Genomic DNA, 19,542 nt, shown 5'->3' with positions numbered 1-19,542 from the left:
TGTTAGGTTTCCTAGGGAACCCAAGCCCCGTTTTTCAGGAGGCCCCGATCTCCTGGCCCCTACTTTTAATAATCTTTCTATTTCTACCGAGAACTTTTTGTGTGTGTACTCAATACTTTAAGGCAGTGTAACGTTCTGATGGGAAAAGAGAGTGAAGAGTGATTTACTGAAAACTTCACAACTGTGAAGAAAACTTGCCAGCTTGTTTCCCTGCCAGGGACAAGGAAGCTGGATAAGGATGGATAATGTGGGGGTGGGAGGAGGCGGACTCTAGCCAGGTGGACTTAATTTGAGTCAAGAGTTAATCAGAGCTCAGCCCCAGAAGCAGTTTTTGAAGCCATGGCTCACACTTGCTGTTTAAACAGGCATGCCAGTTACAGAAAACTCTTTTCAAGACATTTAAGGTCGCAGGCATGTCGTGTGCTCTTTTTGGGTTTGCCCCTGAGAGAGGGAGGGATAGACTGACCTCAATATTTTGCTGTTTTTCCCACCTGACCAATTGAACCATTCTTTTGGCTTGCTGAAGCATCTGTAATGTGAGTCATTTTTTAACAGAGCATTGCCCTCTCCCAAAGCAGCCTAGCTGAGAAAGTCCTGAACGAAATCTGAAGAGAGCAGGACGCGAACAGGCAAAAGGCTTTATCAAGAGTTTCACACGCTCAGGGAGCTGAGGAGAATGCTCTCTTTTCTTTCAGTGTCCAAGAAAAACCTGTGAAAGGAGAGAGGATGAAGCAGGCCCGTTGCGGAGGCAGATTTGTTTCTCCTCACTGTGACCATGTTTACCTGTCACCACTCCCTTTCCACTTCCATAAAAAAGAAACATGCCAAATATATCCCCTCCCACAACCAAATGAAAATTCATCAAGACCGAGAGTTTAAACATGGAAAACAAAACTCTTGGTCTTTTAACGGCTGAATTCTGACAGTATTCCTCCTTGCTTTTGGGATGAAGTGAGCAACAGGTGTGACTGAGTGCCACTATTCATGTTAGGCCATGCCTGAAAGAAGGGTTGGGTATTTCATCTGCAAAATGAAAACAGCTCTTGTGCCCAAAATAGTCTTAATGGAGGAGTATCCAACCACAGAAGCGACTCATAATATATGAGCAAGACCCTAATGACCCTATGAGTCACTGAACGCCCATACAGTAGCTCTGAGGGTTTGGATGGCAGAGTCCCAGCACAGCACAGGGGCATAACTTTTCCTCTTTTTCCAAACCCTGAGATCTAACTCAAGAGACTAGCAGGCAAGCCACTGCAATGCTATCAAGGCCGGTGTCAGAAGTCAGCATGGTTCATGCATCCTGCTGATGGCCCACACCCCAGCAGGAGAGGGGTTTTGTCCAAGGGGTGTCCTAAACCATCACTCCTTCACAGACAGACCCAAGTCATTTAGGTGCCCAAGGCAAACAGATCAAATTGTGCTCTCTCCCATAACAATCTGCAAGCTGCTCTTGTCGTCAGGCAGCTGTCAAAGTCCCAGCATCTCAGTAACGTCAACCACTGATACTTAACCTGGGTTTGGAAGCTGCCATTTATTTTCCCGATATGCTGCACAGTGATGCTACATCAGGGGCATTGTAGGAAATGAGAAGTGCTCTTGCCCCTACCCCTAAGGGGCCAATACTTGTGGGCTCTTTGCCCCCTCAAACCTGGAGCTGTCTCTGCCCTCAATAGTGGTAAAAGTAATATTATTTTACCACTCTGGAGTAATCATTTGCTGGAGGCCCTACATGCAGCAAGTTTTAGATAAACTGCAAGGTCAGCAGGCTTTCAATTCAGTTTATCGCCATTTCACATGCACTTGAGATGTCGGTCACCGAGTGATGCACATTTTCAGATTCTTAGCTAAACTACCCCTTCATTTCAACTCCGAAGAGTAACAGGAACATAGGAAGTTGCACTATATTGAGTCAGATCATTGCTCCACCTAGCTCAGTGTTGCCTACACTGACTTGCAGCCGCTCTCCAGGGTCCAGACGGGATTCCCTCCCCCGCAGCCCTACCTGGAATTCAGAGGGGCAATGAAAAAAATGCACAATGGTGGCAGGAAGAGGTAAAGAAATAAGAGCACATTTCTGTACCCACTTCACTGTACTGTCTTAGTCTCAAGTCCTCCTTCAAGCAAAGCCCTGCCCCCAAGTCTGTAAAATTCCAAAACAACAAATATTTTATAACGTGGAAAAGACAGCAACCCATCAGACAAAGCAAGTGAAGTAGCAACGTGAAATTTTTGGTGCAATTATCAGGAGAGATTTGGGGTGAGGAGCCAGCACACAGCTGACACCTAGTCTTACCTCTTGCTTTCATCAGATCCTAGGAAGACTAGAAATCCTAAACTAATGTTTGATATCAATAAAGGACTAGATGTGCACTTAAATGAAATTTAATCCATTTAAGATGCAAATGCTGTTGGTTAGGTGTCGCAGGTTGTCTCACAGGTTGTTAGCGCTTGTTGATCTGGCACACCTACACGGTTGAGTATCAGTGCCTTTAACCAGCTTTGGCTATTGCACCCTTTCCTGGGAAAAGGGATTTGGCCACAGCCATCGTGGTCTACAGAACTGGAAAAGTATAATGGTCCACAATATTGTTGCCAAACTCTTGATCTCTCCTGTCTATTTCGTTGTTTCTTCAGCTTGTAAGCCGCCATGTTTTACAGCAATATAGAAAGAAGGTATACAAATTAAAAGTGAAATGAAATGAGACAGGTCTGCGGCTGGGCGATCAGAGTGTAAAGGTAAAGGTAAAGAGACCCCTGACCATTAGGTCCAGTCGTGGCCGACTCTGGGGTTGCGGCGCTCATCTCGCTTTATTGGCCAAGGGAGCCGGCGTACAGCTTCCAGGTCATGTGGCCAGCATGACTAAGCCACTTCTGGCAAACAAGAGCAGCACACGGAAACGTCGTTTACTTTCCTGCCGGAGCGGTACCTATTTATCTACTTGCACTTGGACATGCTTTCGAACTGCTAGGTTGGCAGGAGGATCAGAGTGTAATTTCACCCTATTTTGTCTTGCTCATTTCTGGGCTTTTAAAGGTGCTACTACTTTCCTGCAAAGCCTCAAATGGCTTGGGACTGTGCATGCCCGTATCTGAAATGCTGCACTGATCTGAGGTTTAGTGGATGTGCATGAAAAACACGAGTACCTGCAGGTGTGGTGGCCCTGTCAGCATATGACTTTTGGCATCTGGTGCCTCTTTGAAGAGCAGGAAGCTGAAACAATCTTTTTTGGCCACAAAAACTTATGTTACCCTATACTTATGGGTCTTCAAGGTGCCATAAGAGTCTCAGCTATTTCCATTGCATTAGTTGACCGCCAATATAAAGTAACGAGTTACAGCACTAACTGATGTGGATCTGCTGAGAATTCAACCCCACTGTGTTTAGAATTATGGCTCTGTTGAGATTTAACCAGGTACTGTAGCACAATAAGAATCAAAACGTATTACTTCACAGCAAGCAGTGTTCTCCAGTGAAAAAGCCCCTTTAGAGACATGGCAGGAAACTATTGCTTTGACCATTAAAAAGAAAATCCAGTTATGGAAATAATCAGCTTGAAACGTTACTTATTGAGTCTCGGTGTTTTAACATTGATGCTGTATTACAGCACATCTTCCCATTACATAATGGCACTGAAAATTAAAAGACGGTTTTCGTAGCAAATGCACAGCTGGTTCGTCAAAGCTCAAATAGGATTACTGCTGTATGGCATATATCAATGGCATGGAGAGGATTGTAGACCCATGTATAAACCTTGCTTGTTAAAATGTTCTAAACCAGCCTTCCCAAACCTGCAGATATCTTTGGACTAAAACTCCCATTATCCCTGGCCAGGGCTGATGGAGAGCAACAAGCTGGGGATGGCTACTCTAAACCAAGGGCAAGATCAAACAGGGCCAGGGGACAAAGGTTACTCTACCACATGAAATAAGAACTGAGATATATTCCTATTTAGGGACGCGGGTGGCGCTGTGGGTAAAAGCCTCAGCGCCTAGGGCTTGCTGATCGAAAGGTCGGCGGTTCGAATCCCCGCGGCGGGGTGCGCTCCCGTTGCTCGGTCCCAGCGCCTGCCAACCTAGCAGTTCGAAAGCACCCCCGGGTGCAAGTAGATAAATAGGGACCGCTTACTGGCGGGAAGGTAAACAGCGTTCCGTGTGCTGCGCTGGCTCGCCAGATGCAGCTTTGTCACGCTGGCCACGTGACCACGGTGGTCACGCTGGCCACGGAAGTGTCTCCGGACAGCGCTGGCCCTTGGCCTCTTAAGTGAGATGGGCACACAACCCCAGAGTCTGTCAAGACTGGCCCGTATGGGCAGGGGTACCTTTACCTTTACCTTTATATTCCTATTTCCCTTACACACTTGGCAGATCCAGCTCTGCTTTGGGAAAAACTGTGTTCCCTTTCCTACTGCCCTGCTCAGCAAGATAACACACTGGACTGTGATATTCCTCATTCCTGAAGGTCATTTGAAGGCTTGAAGCAATACTTCATCAATACTACCCCCCATCACAGGTCACACAGTATTTTTCTCCTGTTGTTGCAAGAGCAGCAACACCACTCCCTGCCAGTGTTGGGATATTCCATTCCACCTTAAGAACAGAAGTGTGGAATTGTTGTGTCACATGTCTGTTTACACTCCAGCACAGCTTGCTGGGAACTTCTGTTTGTGTATAGCTTTTGCTTTTGCTTCCTTGCTTTGGACACGAAGGAGATCAGACATGTTTCGTTTTGTCCGGATGTATGCCGAATAAACTGCTTGTAAATATGCTCACACAACTTCTCCTACCACCCTGTTGCGTAGCGTTTACTCTGCTGAGTAGCGTGCCCTAGCTTCTGAAGCTTGGGTCGCAGATGCTGCACCAAGGACCGGAGATCGCCCGGCACACCAGCTGGGGGAACCAGCTGGGGATCTGCCAATTGCCCCCGTTTCCTTGGTTGCATGCCAACAGCCAGATTCCCTGAAGGCACTTTAGTAGTGGGCAGCAATGCTGGCCTATATATCCATGAAAACCAGGGCTTTCTCTCAGCCAGAACTTGCCGGAACTCCATTCCGTCATCTCTCAAGTGGGTGCCATTACAGTAGTACCTCGGGTTAAGTACTTAATTCATTCCAGAGGTCCGTTCTTAACCTGAAACTGTTCTTAACCTGAAGCACCACTTTAGCTAATGGGGCCTCCTGCTGCTGCCACGCCGCCGGAGCACAATTTCTGTTCTCATCCTGAAGCAAAGTTCTTAACCCAAGGTAATATTTCTGGGTTAGCGGAGTCTGTAACCTGAAGCATATGTAACCCGAGGTACCACTGTACTGTTCTAAGAAAACAAGGGAGGTGTTCATGGCACCTCTTTTTCTAGAAAAATAGCACTGACAAAATCTCTAGATTTTATACATTTATAGATCCATGGGTGGAAGTAAATTAAGATAGTGGGAAGCCATTGTGGATGGAAGCTTCACTCCCATTCAAAAATGGCTGCTAACGTACTGCTAAGATGGTAGTCCTAGGGCCCATTAGGATGGACTGGTGAGAGGTCCTTCTCAGCCTCTGGGGCCCTTGGCCACTGCCCAACGTGACCAGTCACTGGCACTTGGTCTGATACCGCAACATCCAGTGCTACACAGTGGTATTTCCAGATGATGAAGTCAGATACTGATATACATTCCTGCACTGGTGTTATTAATTTGCAACAATTAGTAAGCCTGGAGGGATAATGGACATGATGGATTAAAAATGCATAGAAAATGGTAGGTGTGGTTATTCTAGAGGCATATCCTTCCCCACTAATGGTCGGTCTCAGTCTCGCTCTCCCTGCCCTTCCCTGGCAGTGCTTGTGGGCATTTTCTTATTTCATTTACAATTCATGCAAAATTACTTTCTTCACACTAGGACTGAGCAGAAAAGACTGCAAGCAGAAAAAGTCAGTTTGAGTAGTAAACACGAAAGAATGTGATGCTTCCCACACGGAACATTTTGACAAAGCAAATGGAAGGAAGCCTCTGTAAATTGGGTGGTTATAAAATATGTATGTGCAAAACTGCATTTCTCAAAGTCTTCTGTAGCCAGGGAGAAAACCTCACCTGTGGTAGGAGGGTGGGAGCCTTTGTACTAGACAGTCTGTCAAGGGGGGGGGGGGACTAGTTCACTGTTACATAACCAATTCATTTATCACAGTCCTTGATCTAAAATTCTCTCTTTGCTAGGTAAAAATGGGGAACAACAACATAAATATATGCAGCAAGTCAAAGCTCTCAGGTGGCAACAGATGACCGTACCTACTCTTAGAATCACAGAATTGTAGAGTTGGAAGGGACCTCAAAGGTCATCTAACCCAAACCTCTGCAATGCAGGAATCTCAGCTAAAGCATCCATGACAGGTGGCCATCCAATCTCTGCTTAAAAACCTCCAAGGAAGGAGAGTCCACAACCTCCCAAGGGAGTCTGTTCCACTGTCAAACAGCTCATACTGTCAGAAAGTTCTTCCTGATGTTTTGTCAGTTTCTCCTGTCTTGTAACTTAAATCCATTGGTTCGGGTCCTATCCTCCAGAGAGGGAGAAAACAAGCTTGCTCCATCTTCCATGTGACAGCCCTTTAAATATCTCCTCTCAGCCGCTTCTCCAGTCTAAGCATACTCAACTCCTTCAACTGTTCCTCACAAGGCTTGGTTTCCAGATCCTTGATCATCTTGGTTGCCCTCCTCTGCACACGTTCCAGCTTGTCAATATCCTTCTTAAATTGTGGCACCCAGAACTGGACACAGTGTTCCAGGTGTGGTCTGACCAAAGCAGAATATAATGGTACTATGACTTCCTTTGATCTGGACACAAATCTTCTGTTGTTGCAGTCTAGAATAGCATTAGCTTTTTGTGCTGATGCATCACACTGTTGACTCATGTTCGGCTTGTGGTCTACTAAGACCCCTAGAACCTTTTCACATGTACTACTGGCAATCCAGGTGTCTCAACTTATATTTGTGCATCTGGTTCTTCCTGCCTAAGTGCAGAACCTTTGTCCCTACTGAAATTCATTTTGTTAGTTTGGGCCCAGTTCTCCAATCTGTTAAGGTCATCTTGAATACCAATTCTGTCTTCTGTGGCATTAGCTACCCCTCCCAGTTTGGTGTCACCTGCAAATCTGATGAGCACCCCCTCAATTCTTTCATCCAAGTCATTTGTAACATTGAACAACAACAGGTCCAAAAAAGAATGCTGCAACACCCCATTTGTTGGGGGGGGGTTTGAACTCTTGATGTGCAGTATTAACATCCCTGACCAATCCATGACAAGATGGTTTAAATCCCCAAGCTGTTCCAGTAGGACAAAAGGCTGAATTTCTGAAAGTGACACAATATTGCTATTTTGAGGGCTTTCAAAAGGTTCTTTGCAACAGAACCACTACATTGACGAAAGATATATACAAATCTTGCACAACTGAAGGTGATGCACTTACAGAACTAACCAAGTCCCCACATGTATCCTTCAAAGTACTATTTTGTGGCCAAGGGAACCTTTTTGAAAGTGATTTTTTTTAAAGTTTACACATGTGCAAAGCACCTATTGGCCCAAGAATGATGCCATCTGGGGTGGGCGGGCGAATGTTGCGTGGAGAGTCTTTGTGAGATGTTTTGTCTAGCAATAACAGAGGGTAGGCCCAGCCTGCTCCCTTTTGGTGGAGAAGTGGGCAGCTGTGAGAGGGCTGGTGAAGACAGCTAAGAGGCAGGGCTGTGAAGTTGTTTTCCTTCCCTTGAGAATGCTAAGGCGATGCCTCCTGAAGAGCAGCCTTCTCCTACCCTACTGAAAACATTTTTGCCTGAAGAGCTGCTCTCCTGTGTGAACTGCAGACCCTGACTGAAGGAGCTGTCAGCATTTTGGAGGAGACCCCTCTTTCCTGCGCTTCCCTAAAACTGCCATTGCTGGGGATAGATGGCCGACTGATACTCAGAGGTTAACAAGACAGACCTATGATGCAAGCAAGATACGCAGTAATTTTATTTTCCTTATTTAACCAGACCCGTTACAAAGATTTCTTCAAACGTGACATGAAGGCCGGTAACATCAACCCCCATATGGGAATCCCTGCCTGGAGGGAGGCAGGTCATATAGCAATGACCAGAGGAGGAATGACTGCTGGGAGGAGCACAGAGAGAAGCACAACCAGACACCTTCATCTGCCCCAGCTGCAACAAAACATGGCTCTCCCATATCGGCCTCTACAGCCATAGGAGGCCCTGTAACCTTCCAACAGGTTGACTTCACCCACAATGGGCACTCCTCCATTGTCTCCTGAGACAGATGGGTGCCAACCTATTATTTTCCACTTGGGACGAATTCCAGAAGGGAAGTGGACATTCCAACTTTGCATGGGCAGGTCCTGAAGAACTAGAGAGATGCACTTTCCCCATATGTCTCAATCTGGGGGAATGTCTAGGAGTCTTGAGCTACCATCAGTAGGACCTGGGCTTACTCAAAATCCTTTGCTGCCTCAGGCGAAGGATGACATGGTGCCACCCGTACTTCAACCCCAACTTCACACATAGAAGCTGACCTGACAGGCAGTTGAATCTTATTTCAACACCAGTAATGGGGTAATAGCCTTCCCTAGACCACAGGGCAGCACGGCATGCACAGCTTACTCCTACCAACACCTTGCCATGGCTCCTGCCTTATCTGCCAAAACAATAGGGCCAGGTCCAATTACAGAACCTCCAGACTTGATGGCAGTGCTTGTATTGTTTATTTTTAATTCATTTCAGCCACTTGGGGGGGGGGACAGGACAATAATTAGCTGAAAAGCAGGATAAAAATATAACTAACTAACTAACTGATGGCTATATGGAGACTCCATGTTGAAAGAACATGGAGCTGAATACCAGTTGTTCAAAGGCACTGGTAGAGGGAGCTGTTGCCTTCCAGCTCTGGTTGTGGGCTTCCCAGAGACATCTGGCTGGCCCTTGTGGATCGTCAAGACCCCAAGTTACTGCAGAGGAGCTTGAAGGGACTGGATTTTGGAGTTTTTGTCTGGCCCAGGATGGCTCTTTTTACATTCGTTCATTTAAAGCATGGCCTTGAACCAATGTTTGCTCCCAGATGGAGGCTTAATACTGAGCTATCACAAGTGCTGTCAAGGTCGTGCTTTGGGGCAGAAGTCCAAGGCCTTACTCAGAAGAATGAGCAAGAGAGGCTCCCACATTTTTCAGGGCTAGCTTACCACATTTTGAAGTGAAGTATTCAAATCTAAATGCACCATCATCTAAAGAACACCCCTGTCCCTAGACCATTACTGTAAGTTCATAGTCTAAGGCTCCATCTGCACTGTAAATGAAAGCAGCACCATACAGTCATGGCTTCTACCAAAGAATCATGGGAACTGTAATTAATTAAGGGTGAAGAGAGCCATTGGGAGACCCCCTATTTTTCTCACAGCAGGAGTTTGAGCGTTTTTCTCTCAGAAAGATACTTATCTGTTACTTTTTCCATACAAAGCTTTCATTCATCTTTGGAAATTGATGAATGCACCTGTTTAATTTAGTTCAGAAGTTAATGTGAGAAATGCTATTCACATTACTGTGAGAACTTTCTAGCCACAGGGCTGGCCCTTGCAAGACATTCAGGTACCAGAGATGGAAAATCCACACAGCACCCTACTTTCCCACTGACATGAGGCTCACAGCTCCCTGGAAATTCTCTTGGGCAAAACTCATGAACAAGACCTGTACAAAAGACTGATGACCTATCGATGGATTGTGCTCCAAAGGTAAGATCTGCCTGTTCTTCTTAATGGCTCCTCAACTTCAATCCAGACAACAACAGTTTTACCACGCACACACAATCCCATCTCTACCTTCTTAGCTTGCCTAAATGGGATATTTCTGATTCCTAGCACGAAACAGAACCAAGGCAATTTCTTGCATTATATAACAGCCTTTTCCTTTTCGCTAAACTCCAGGAACACCACCTAAAAACTCTGGTATGTGAAAGGATAGAAGTCAATAATGGATGCATTGAGAAGAGAAGGGGAGGAACTCCCAACACATTATCGACTTGCATTTTTCTGAAGCCCTGCGGGTGCTAATGTCTGGGAAGATAATGCATTCCGGAAAGAGACAAGAGACACTAAAGGGTTGCTAGGACCAACGAGAGAAATAGCCGCTATTAAGCAGGTGCTCGAGCAAATTCGAGTACAGACTGAAGAGAGAGGAGAGTGCTTGAAAGGGGCACCATCAATCGCGAGCAACAGAGCGCAGCTAAAGTGGGGACATTTGGGTGAGGGGACAGGGGGGAAGATCACCCCTCCAAAAGCACCCGATCTCCAGACTGAGAGCCGTCCCCTAGGAGAGTTTAAAAGCAACAGACAGACAAACCCAACAGCGTCCCTGTGTCACAGGCTATATAATACAAAGAGCGATTCCCCCCGCCGGTCGTGGGCGATCACGGATCTCCCTGGCTACCGGGTCTTCCCCGGTGCCGATTTCTAGCAAATGATTTACAAAAGGGGGGTAAAAGAAAGCCAAGCGTAAAACAACACCCTCTATAAACGCAGTGTCCCTTCCTTCACCTCCACCGCGCCCAGCGGCGTTCGCCGAGCTACTTTCGAGGCAGGCTAAGTATCTCGGTCTTCTTTGTTTGGCTGCGAGGGATTTGCACGCTCCAAGCGTGGTGCTCTCCGGTCCCCGCCAGGCAGCCGGTGCAGTTTCGCAGGCTTAAAGTGCTCCGCGCAGCCCAGGCGAAGATCTGGACGCGGCGACGCGCACATGTTCCCACGGCTGGGCGAGGCTGCGATCACACCGGCAATATCTGCGGCCGTCGCTGCCTCCTTGGCCTGACCCTGCCCTCCACCTGCCTCGTTTGGTTTGCGGGAGAAGATCAGAAAATACAAACGTGGTGTGCAGCAAGAGATCGGGTTACCTTGGAAGCGCCACGCAGTCTCTCTCTCTCTCTCTCCCTCCAGCAAAAAGATGTGTGTGCTGAAAGGCTGTGGTGGGGAGATGGGGGAAATTTAAATCCCGGCAGGAAAGTTCAGCAGCAGGCGATGCAAGCGGAGGAAGCCAAGCTCTCCCATCCCCTCTTGGAGCGAGAGGGCTATACTCCTGGCGCTCTCCTCCCTTCCCTTCGAGGGAAGGAACCCGCGCAGGGGAGAGCCTCCATTGGGCAGGATCCGAGGCCGGGGAGAGCGAAAGAGGATCGGGATTGGCTGGCGGGGAAGGAGGGTGTGGCAAGGCTGTCCCAGGGTGTTTCCTCGCTCTCTCGGCCCCCCCAGTGCAGCCTCGGGGATGTCGAAGGGTTGACCGTCTATTTTCATTCTCATCGAAGGCTTTAACTGTAAAATGCAAAACAACCGCGCGCAATCCTCCCCCGGCGTCGTCATCGGTGGTATATTATAAATGCACATAACGTTTTACAGAGTGACATAAAAAACCCCAATGAGATTAGAAATAGAGACGTTATTATTAAATAGAACGAAATAATAAGAAACCTTCGTTAGATGCCCGACAGCATGCTGGAGGTGTCACACCGAAGCACATCAGCCAAGCAAATCAATTGCCCTCTGCCACAAAAAAGCTAACAGCAAACAGCGCTGTACAAGGAAACCAGCCAGCAGAACGGAAGACCATATGAAAAGCCCGTTTTCACCCTCTCAGAACAATTTTTTAAACGAAGTTCGGTGCGACAGATTCAAGGGATAAGAGTGTTTCTTTTCAGGCAAGCATCGTTACAGCTAAGATATTTTAATGTCAGCTTTGTTTTAATTCGACTGACCCTGTCCATGATTGATGCTGTATTCTAATTTCTGGAGGTTTTCTGATTCTTGTCGTTTCGTCAGTGGTAATCACCCTTTGAGAACAGCTGTTGAAAAGTGGGTTATACTTTTTGTCAAATGAATAAATGGACAAAGAAGTAAAACTGATTATGACATAGCATGTACATGATTGTATGTAAGAGCTACATGAAAGCCAATTTCGCACTGGAAACGTTTGTTTAGAACTGCAATGACTTCCAAACATCTGGATACAGGGGAAAACAAATGTTCACACAATTTTCTGGCAACAACAGTGTTTCCTACAGTTATTTATTTCTTACTCTCCCTTCACCAGAAGGTCCCATGGCAAGTTACAGTATATACAACCACAGTTAAGATCATAAAAACAACCCCACCCACAACTCCCATAATATAATCCATACAGCATATTACAAGGAGGAGAGTATAAAAAATATTCTTCAATTCTCAATGGCCTCTCTGCCCTTCCAGTACAAAGACAGTACGGTACTACTAAGATCTAACAAGGCTGGTTTAAGTTGTGTTAAGAGTGCCACATACAGTACACTAAAGTGCTTTGGTGCAATATAAAACATAGATGATAACACAAATACAAGGTGTCAGCTGCTGTATAAAGTGCTAACAACAACTCATAAAGTTCAATATCAATACCATAATGGGGTAATGATGGTACCACATGTTCCTTTTCCTTCTTGTGTTGTTCCACACAGGAGAAGTGTCAAGTGTGAAAAGGTCCACATACATTTTTTAAGCCACTTTCACTTTCTATTTTAACTTAGAACAACAAGATGTTAATTGGAGTTGCATCACACATGACAAAATACATTGGGGCAGACCTGGTATACACCCTCATTTAGCTATGCCAGAATAGGATTCGTAAATAAATCATTATCTGTGCAGTTGACCTTAGGGATAGAAGGCAGTTGAAAACCAAGAAAAAAATGTCCTGTACAATCCACAGCTCATCTTACGGTAAGAAGTTTGGAATCCAGTTACTGAAGTCAAGGCTGTAGTTTCAACTGTTCACTCTATTAAGCATTTAGTATTCCCCCTTCATCAGAAATGTTCCCATTATAGCTAGTAATCAATATTCCGCTTTATATGCCAACCCACATAATGCACACAGATTTACTGACTTTTCTTGGTCACCGCAAGATCCAGTATTCTCTACCATGCACAATATTATTTACTCAGAGACTAGAATAATTCAACATTGACTATGAGCTCAACCATTCAAGCACTTTCTTGCCCTTTAAATCAGCATTCTAGGAGAAAAGCGAATGATTTTTTATTTCTATTTCAGCAATGACAACATCTTGTAAGATTCCCTTCTGTTCATTACAAGCAGCTGGTGTTGCTGTGAAAACGAAATACATTAATGTGAAAATGCGGGCAATTTATTATCAGAATTTCCACCTCCTCCTTGTGCAACATTTTTTAAAAAATTACATGATACCCCACCCTACAGTAAGAGGTGCACAGTAAATTGCACATTTTTATCCTCTGGCCACATATGATTACACAGTAGCCCATAAGATTAGAAAGTCTCCTGTTTTGCCAGTGGGTAAAAGGTGTGGTACATGGGTGGCGCTGTGATCTAAACCACTGAGCCTCCTGGGCTTGCTGATTGGAAGGTCGGCAGTTCGAATCCACATGATGGGGTGAGCTCCCATTTTTCTGTCCCAGCTCCTGCCAACCTAGCAGTTCGAAAGTATACCAGTGTGTGTAGATAAATAGGTACCACTGCAGCGAGAAGGTAAATGGTGTTTCCGTGCGCTTTCATCATGGTGTTCTGTTGCACCAGAAGTGGTTTAGTCATGCTGGCCACATGACCTGGAAAAGCTGTCTGTGGACAAACGCTGGCTCCCTCAGCCTGAAAAGCAGAGATGAGTTCTTTGGCTTCAACCAGGGCCTTTTGACAGCAGCATTCTCAAACATTGAGGGGTGGCGCCACCTCCTCTGTTGGATCCAAGAATTCTTCCTCTAACCTCCCACAAGAGGAAATCCTCAGGACTGGCTCCAGGAGTTCCTGTCCACTCCTCTAGGTCCTCGACCTGTGGCATGTCTGGCTCATTCTCTGAGGACTCCGTGTCTAGTGCCGGGTCATGGGTAAGCATAACTGGGCTACTTGCACTAGGTGAGAGGGCAGAAGATGATGACTTCATGCCTAGTGAGCTAGAAAGGTGCCGTTGCTCTGAGGAACAGCATGTTTTTGCATGTTTAACATTTCAGCAATTCGGATGGCAATTCACATCAAGTAGCAGAAGCTGTGGAAAACTGTATCTGTAAACCCTCCTGCTTCATTTAACCACAGTTCCCTGTGGTTCCCCCCATAATGGGGGAAACTGTGGTTAGTTCAGTAGTTAAGAAGGAAAGTAGTAGGACTTCAGAACTATGGAGATTCTCCAAAGGAAGCCCTGTGCACAATGCATTGGCAGTCTAAAGTGACAGCTGCTACAGCACAGATAACAGTGTCTAGGAGAAGCACAGTTGGTGCACCAGTCTGAGTCTGTGAAAGCCAATTCATGCCACTTTGGCATGGATCTAGCACTACCTCAACCCAGGGCTGACCCAATACACGTTGGCATGTACTCCCCCCACCAAAGAAGAAGGAGTGAGTGAAGATCTACATCAGGAACAAGGGTGGGAGGAGATCAGCAGTGCCTCCTATTTGCTATGAGGCCACTATAGAGGGGACAGATCTGGCCTCCAAGGAGTGCTCCGTAGCTGTTGCTGCTACTATGGCAGCAGCAGCAGCAGCAGGCAATGCATTCTTGGAGGCCAGATTTGCTCTCCCAGTGGATCCTGTTGCCTGAGGCAGCTGCTTCGCCTCATGGGTGGGCCGGCGCTTCCCCATACCTAACTGTGAACCTGATCTTTTAAGGCGAGTGTATCATCTACAATATGCTGAACACTATCTTCCAGATCAGCTGGAATCTTACCAGCAGTTTCTCCATCTTTAGTTTATTGGTCTTCATCCAATAATTAAGCAACTTAAAACATTGCTTTTGCATATCCATTGCTTCACCTGAACCTGATGAAAATTATAAATAGAGCTGGGTTACAAAATGCGCTTGATTAAAGCAGAGACATAATGACAATGAAGCCAATGGGTCTAGCATGTGACCTTGCTACACAAAGTCTGCATACTGGATATAATACTCCCCAGAATAGTCACAGGTCTTTTATGTTGTGAACCACCCTATTATCTTTGGATGAAGGGCAGTATACAAATTTAATCACCATCAACAGGCAAGAGTTCGTGGGAAAAGATCCTTGTAGGCCAAAAGTTCAAAAACCATTGTGCCATTGTGAATTATTAGAGTAGGTTGCAAACCGTTAGTCCACAACTAAGGTCATTTTGCCAGTTACCCAGCACCTGGAGACAATCAGCCCTGTTGTGTATCCACAGCAGTGACCAGAGGAGGAATGATGCCTTCACCTGCCCCACCTGCAGCAAAACATGTTTCTCCCATATCGGTCTCTACAGCCACAGCAGGCGCTGCAATTCTCCAGCGGTTTGACTTCACCTCCCAACAGCGTACCCTTCCATTTTCTCCCAAGACAGATGGAGGCCAGCCCAGGTTCACCTGAAATATAGACTTCCCATCACTGCTAAATACTCCGTGTTTGCATTCCTGCGTTCTCAGCCCAGCTTGAGGAAGAGCACAATTAAGCTGGAAATTATACGTTGTCTCTAACACTTCTCAGCCACCACACACAATTAGAGCATTAGTTAATCGTCTGTTTGGGTTTGTTCATGCTGGAGATGGAACAGGCAGCAATACCTTGAGATTAACCTCCTGCTAATTTGGGGGATGGGGTGGAGGAGAGAATCCACATAAGCATTATTACTACTTTTAGGAGTATTTTTTGAGTACTGGACAACTAAGAACCTCAATGGGGAATCTTCAGCAAAAGCGGGTGGGGAAGGCAGACAGCTGTAGAGTGAGGTCATATTATGTCATTCTTTTCAGCATTCTTATATCCCACTCCCTTCTGTGCATTTTTCTCTCCAGGCAGGAGCAAAGTCGACACATATTCATGATAAAAAATAAAGTAAGACTGGTTGGCACAATCCAGTTGAAGCTGAGCACCTTTCAGTCATGTTCTTTTCTCTGGAAGAGGCTTAAAGCAGATGCTTAAATCTCCCATTTCAAAGAAAAGCACCCAGAAAATGCCTAGCGTTAGCTGATTTGTGCCTACAGATTGTTTTGCACAGCCCTAACACATCCCAAATCACTTTTAAGAATTCAGTTCCTCAAAAGATATTAGTCACAAATACAATCTAACAACACTGGAAACCTCAGACCGGCGTAAGCCAGTCCAATAAACAGAACCAAAACAAACAGGAACACAAACTCACCCAAAGCCAATTTATTTTGAGTGGAAAGCGCCAAAGAAATCTCAGCAATGCAAGATTATTATTTTTAAAAAACCACAAAACATTAGCATTGCCACTATCTGGCTTATGTATTTAGGCAATTGATAAACAATATACATTGATAATGTGTTAGTTTGAGCAGTTGGCTAACAGCCCTCCTTCAGGTGTGCTGGGGCTGGAAAATGTGCAGCCGCATTTCTCAAACTGTGCTCCAGAGAACACCAGGACACTTCAGTGCTGCATCCCACCTGCCTTGTCATGCCGTGGCTTTATTGTTGAGCGGTGGGTAGCAGCATTTCCCTGCATGTACAGTGCACAGGAATATGTAGGAGATGAATTGGTAAGAGAGTAAAGCTGCAGCATGCAGTGTGTCAGGGTGGGAATTAGGGATGCGGGAGAAATTGTATTCAGTTCACATTTAAAGGTGAATTTACCTAATCCACACTTTGCAAAACAAGATGCGAACCTTCAGCCTCTGAAATTCACACTTCTCCGATTTCTGCAGTGTAGTTCTCCAGACAAATAATGGGTACAAAAAAGTAAAGGAATTAAATTTATTGTCTCCGCCTTTCCATTCCTCTCTCTCTTCTCTCACAAATATTGCCTATAACAGCAATGTCTGTTATAGGCAATATTCTTCTCTCACAATATATTGCCTATAACAGCAATGTCTTGCTCTGGGTGTGGCTAATTTGTCTGAACAGTTCTAGGACTTGAAAACTGAGACTCTGTATGTTCTACTGAGAGAGGGAAAAAACATTTAAAAATGCAAATGCTATGGTAAAATGTGCATTGAATACATACATAGAATCATAGAACATGGGTAAAAAAACGTATTCAGGGAATTTGCAGGAAAACTGCGTATCAAAATGCATACATTAGGATAAATGAACACTAAAATGCTACTGAATTTTAATGAGGTTTGTGTTTTTTTTTTTTAAGGAAATGTTTTTCTACAAGCTGATGTAGAAATGTAGAGAAGTGAAATTAAGAATGTGAAGAAACTGAAAGAAAACTGAGTTTGACATACCCGCCCATCTGAGAAGCAGAGGAAACGGATGCGGCAACAAGTGTCAGGGAAGGAAGACAGCAAACAGGAAGGAGGGAGACAGAATGACTGAGGGAGAAGTTGTCCTGTGATCTGCTGCTGATCCTTTTGACCCATCCACTTCAGGCAGACTCACACCCCACATCCTAATTCTCCCCCCACTCTCCATCTCCTGCCAAACTCAGAAGCTTCTCCACCCTCCCTTTAAGGGCAATGGCTAGAGGCAGCATTGAAGGAAGCTAGAGAGCCAAAAAGGTCACAGTAATCTAATAAACTGGGAAAAGAAAACGAAACTGGGGACAAGAGATAGAGCTTTCATAGGAAGATGTGAATGTGAAAGAAGTCGGTTGAAAGGAATGAAAGACACCGGCAGCTTGGGGGGAAATAAGTGAAAGCTAAGTGTGAAAAGAACAAGGAGATGAAATTACAGATCAGTTAAAAACAAAAACAAAAAATGCCAACCACTTTGAGAGGAGTATGTGTATATTGGGTGAGGGTGGTGGTGGTGGAAGGTAGATAAAATAAAAAATAAAATGCCCTCCCCACTAAGAACTTCTGGGTCAGCAATTCTGCATAAAATGGGGAGGCTGAGTCACAAAATGTCTCATGCAGTCTGTACTTTTCTTCAGGAAAGATGAACTGTGGGCAAAGAATTTAGCAAAAGGGATTACCGTAGTTAGCAATGGGGGTGGGGGGTGGGGGAAAGAGTCTTTAATGGCCATCTCATTCTGCCAACCTCTTTCTGCTGCCATTTTATATTGGCACCACCATTTTGTCATGGGTGGGCTTCAGTCTCATTTTAGCCAGCTCAAGTGGATCCTGGGAGCAGAAAACTAGAGAACCCCTGGCTTTAAGCATAATAAAGTGTGTGTGTGTGTGGGGGGGGGGAGGTGTTGCAGGGATGTGCATGCTACTGTTGCCCTCCAAAAGTGGCAGGCAACTGTGTGAATTAGTAAACCACGAGTATGTGGAGAGTCCCCACATGTTTTGGAAAGCACCGTTCTAAAACATGCAAGGAGCCTCTTCACACAGTTGCTCTCAAACTTATGGAGGGCTATAAAAATGAGAAGGGTGGAGCTAACATGTTCATTCCTGCGCCGCTTTCCCTGTGTTTGCTATACACAGTTCCAGAATTCCCGAACAGAATTAAGGTGAGCTAACATGCTTCATATTTAACAGTGCAAAAAGGCAGGTTTAAGCTTCTTTTCCAGTCCAGGGCATCAATGCCTAGGGGGGAAGTAGTTAAGGAGAACAAGTCATCAACACATCAAAGGAAAATCCTTGGAGTTTGGACAAACAGGGGTTGCCAGAGCCAGTGTGGTATAGTGGTTAAGAGCAGTAGATTCATAATCTGGGGAACCGGGTTCGCGTCTCCACTCCTCCACATGCAGCTGCTGGGTGACCTTGGGCTAGTCACACTTCTCTGAAGTCTCTCAGCCTCGCTCACCTCACAGAGTGTTTGTTGTGGGGGAGGAAGGGAAAGGAGAATGTTAGCCGCTTTGAGACTTCTTCGGGTAGTGATAAAGCGGGATCTCAAATCCAAACTCTACTTCTTCTTCTTCTACAGCCGTCGTGATGTCACACGGAAAAAAAAACATTTTAAAAGCAAATGTTTGGAGGATGTGGGGCAAGTGGAACTTCTTAGCAGGTTGGCCGAGACAGAAGGGAAGGTGTTTTCTGCAAGTGCTGCTGGGAAGGAGAAGCCCCTCTTGAGATGTAAATGCTGTCAACTCTCCACAACCCCCAGGTGTAAATATGTGTGAATAAAAATGATATTTCATGAAGACCCTAGCCTCCGTTGTGCCTCATTTCCCCTCAAAATAACACAAACCCTGGTTAAGTGCCAAGACTCCTGCAATCTCCCCACTTGGCAGAGACTGGAGTGGCCTGAAACATTGTCTTGAAATGAGCAAGTAGTATTGTAATTCTGCTCTGCTATGAATTCCTCTTATTGTATTTCTCGTGGTGGATGAATCTTCCTATTTTGGTTTCTCTCAGGTTCCTCACTTTTCCAATCTTCAGTTCTCAACATTTCCGTATCAGTTTGTGGTTTTTTTTTTAAAGTCCACCAGCATTTTAGTGTTAATTTCTTTTAATATACACACTTTTGCAAAGGAATTTCTCCCAATATAATGCATTTTGATATGCTATTTTTGTACACATTACTCGGTTGGAGAACTGCATTGCCAAATTCAGAGATGTGTAAATTTTGATGCATGACTGTTTTTTGGCGTCTTGACATTGTTTTGGAAAGTAGGTTCATATTTAAACGTGTACTAAATTGAAATCCTCCCCTGTCCCTAGCTATAAGCCACTTTAGGTATAACTATGTAGAAAAGT

General features: G+C 45.3%; 1 protein-coding gene across 1 annotated transcript in view; it reads right to left on the bottom strand.

Moving 5' to 3' along the window:
* Positions 1-11,102, bottom strand: part of STON2 (stonin 2) — a 67,500-nt gene extending 56,398 nt beyond the window's left edge. Inside the window, exon 1 of the mRNA XM_028718220.2 lies at positions 10,900-11,102. The gene's annotated coding sequence lies outside the window, so the exon portion shown is untranslated. The remainder of the gene's footprint in view (positions 1-10,899) is intronic.
* Between the last annotated feature and the right edge of the window lie 8,440 nt (positions 11,103-19,542).

The sequence above is a fragment of the Podarcis muralis genome, chromosome 1 (assembly GCF_964188315.1).
Source record: "Podarcis muralis chromosome 1, rPodMur119.hap1.1, whole genome shotgun sequence".
NCBI classification, from domain to species: Eukaryota; Metazoa; Chordata; class Lepidosauria; order Squamata; family Lacertidae; genus Podarcis; species Podarcis muralis.
The sequence above is the reverse complement of the archived record's forward strand: the minus strand, read 5'-3'. Positions and strand labels throughout refer to the sequence as shown.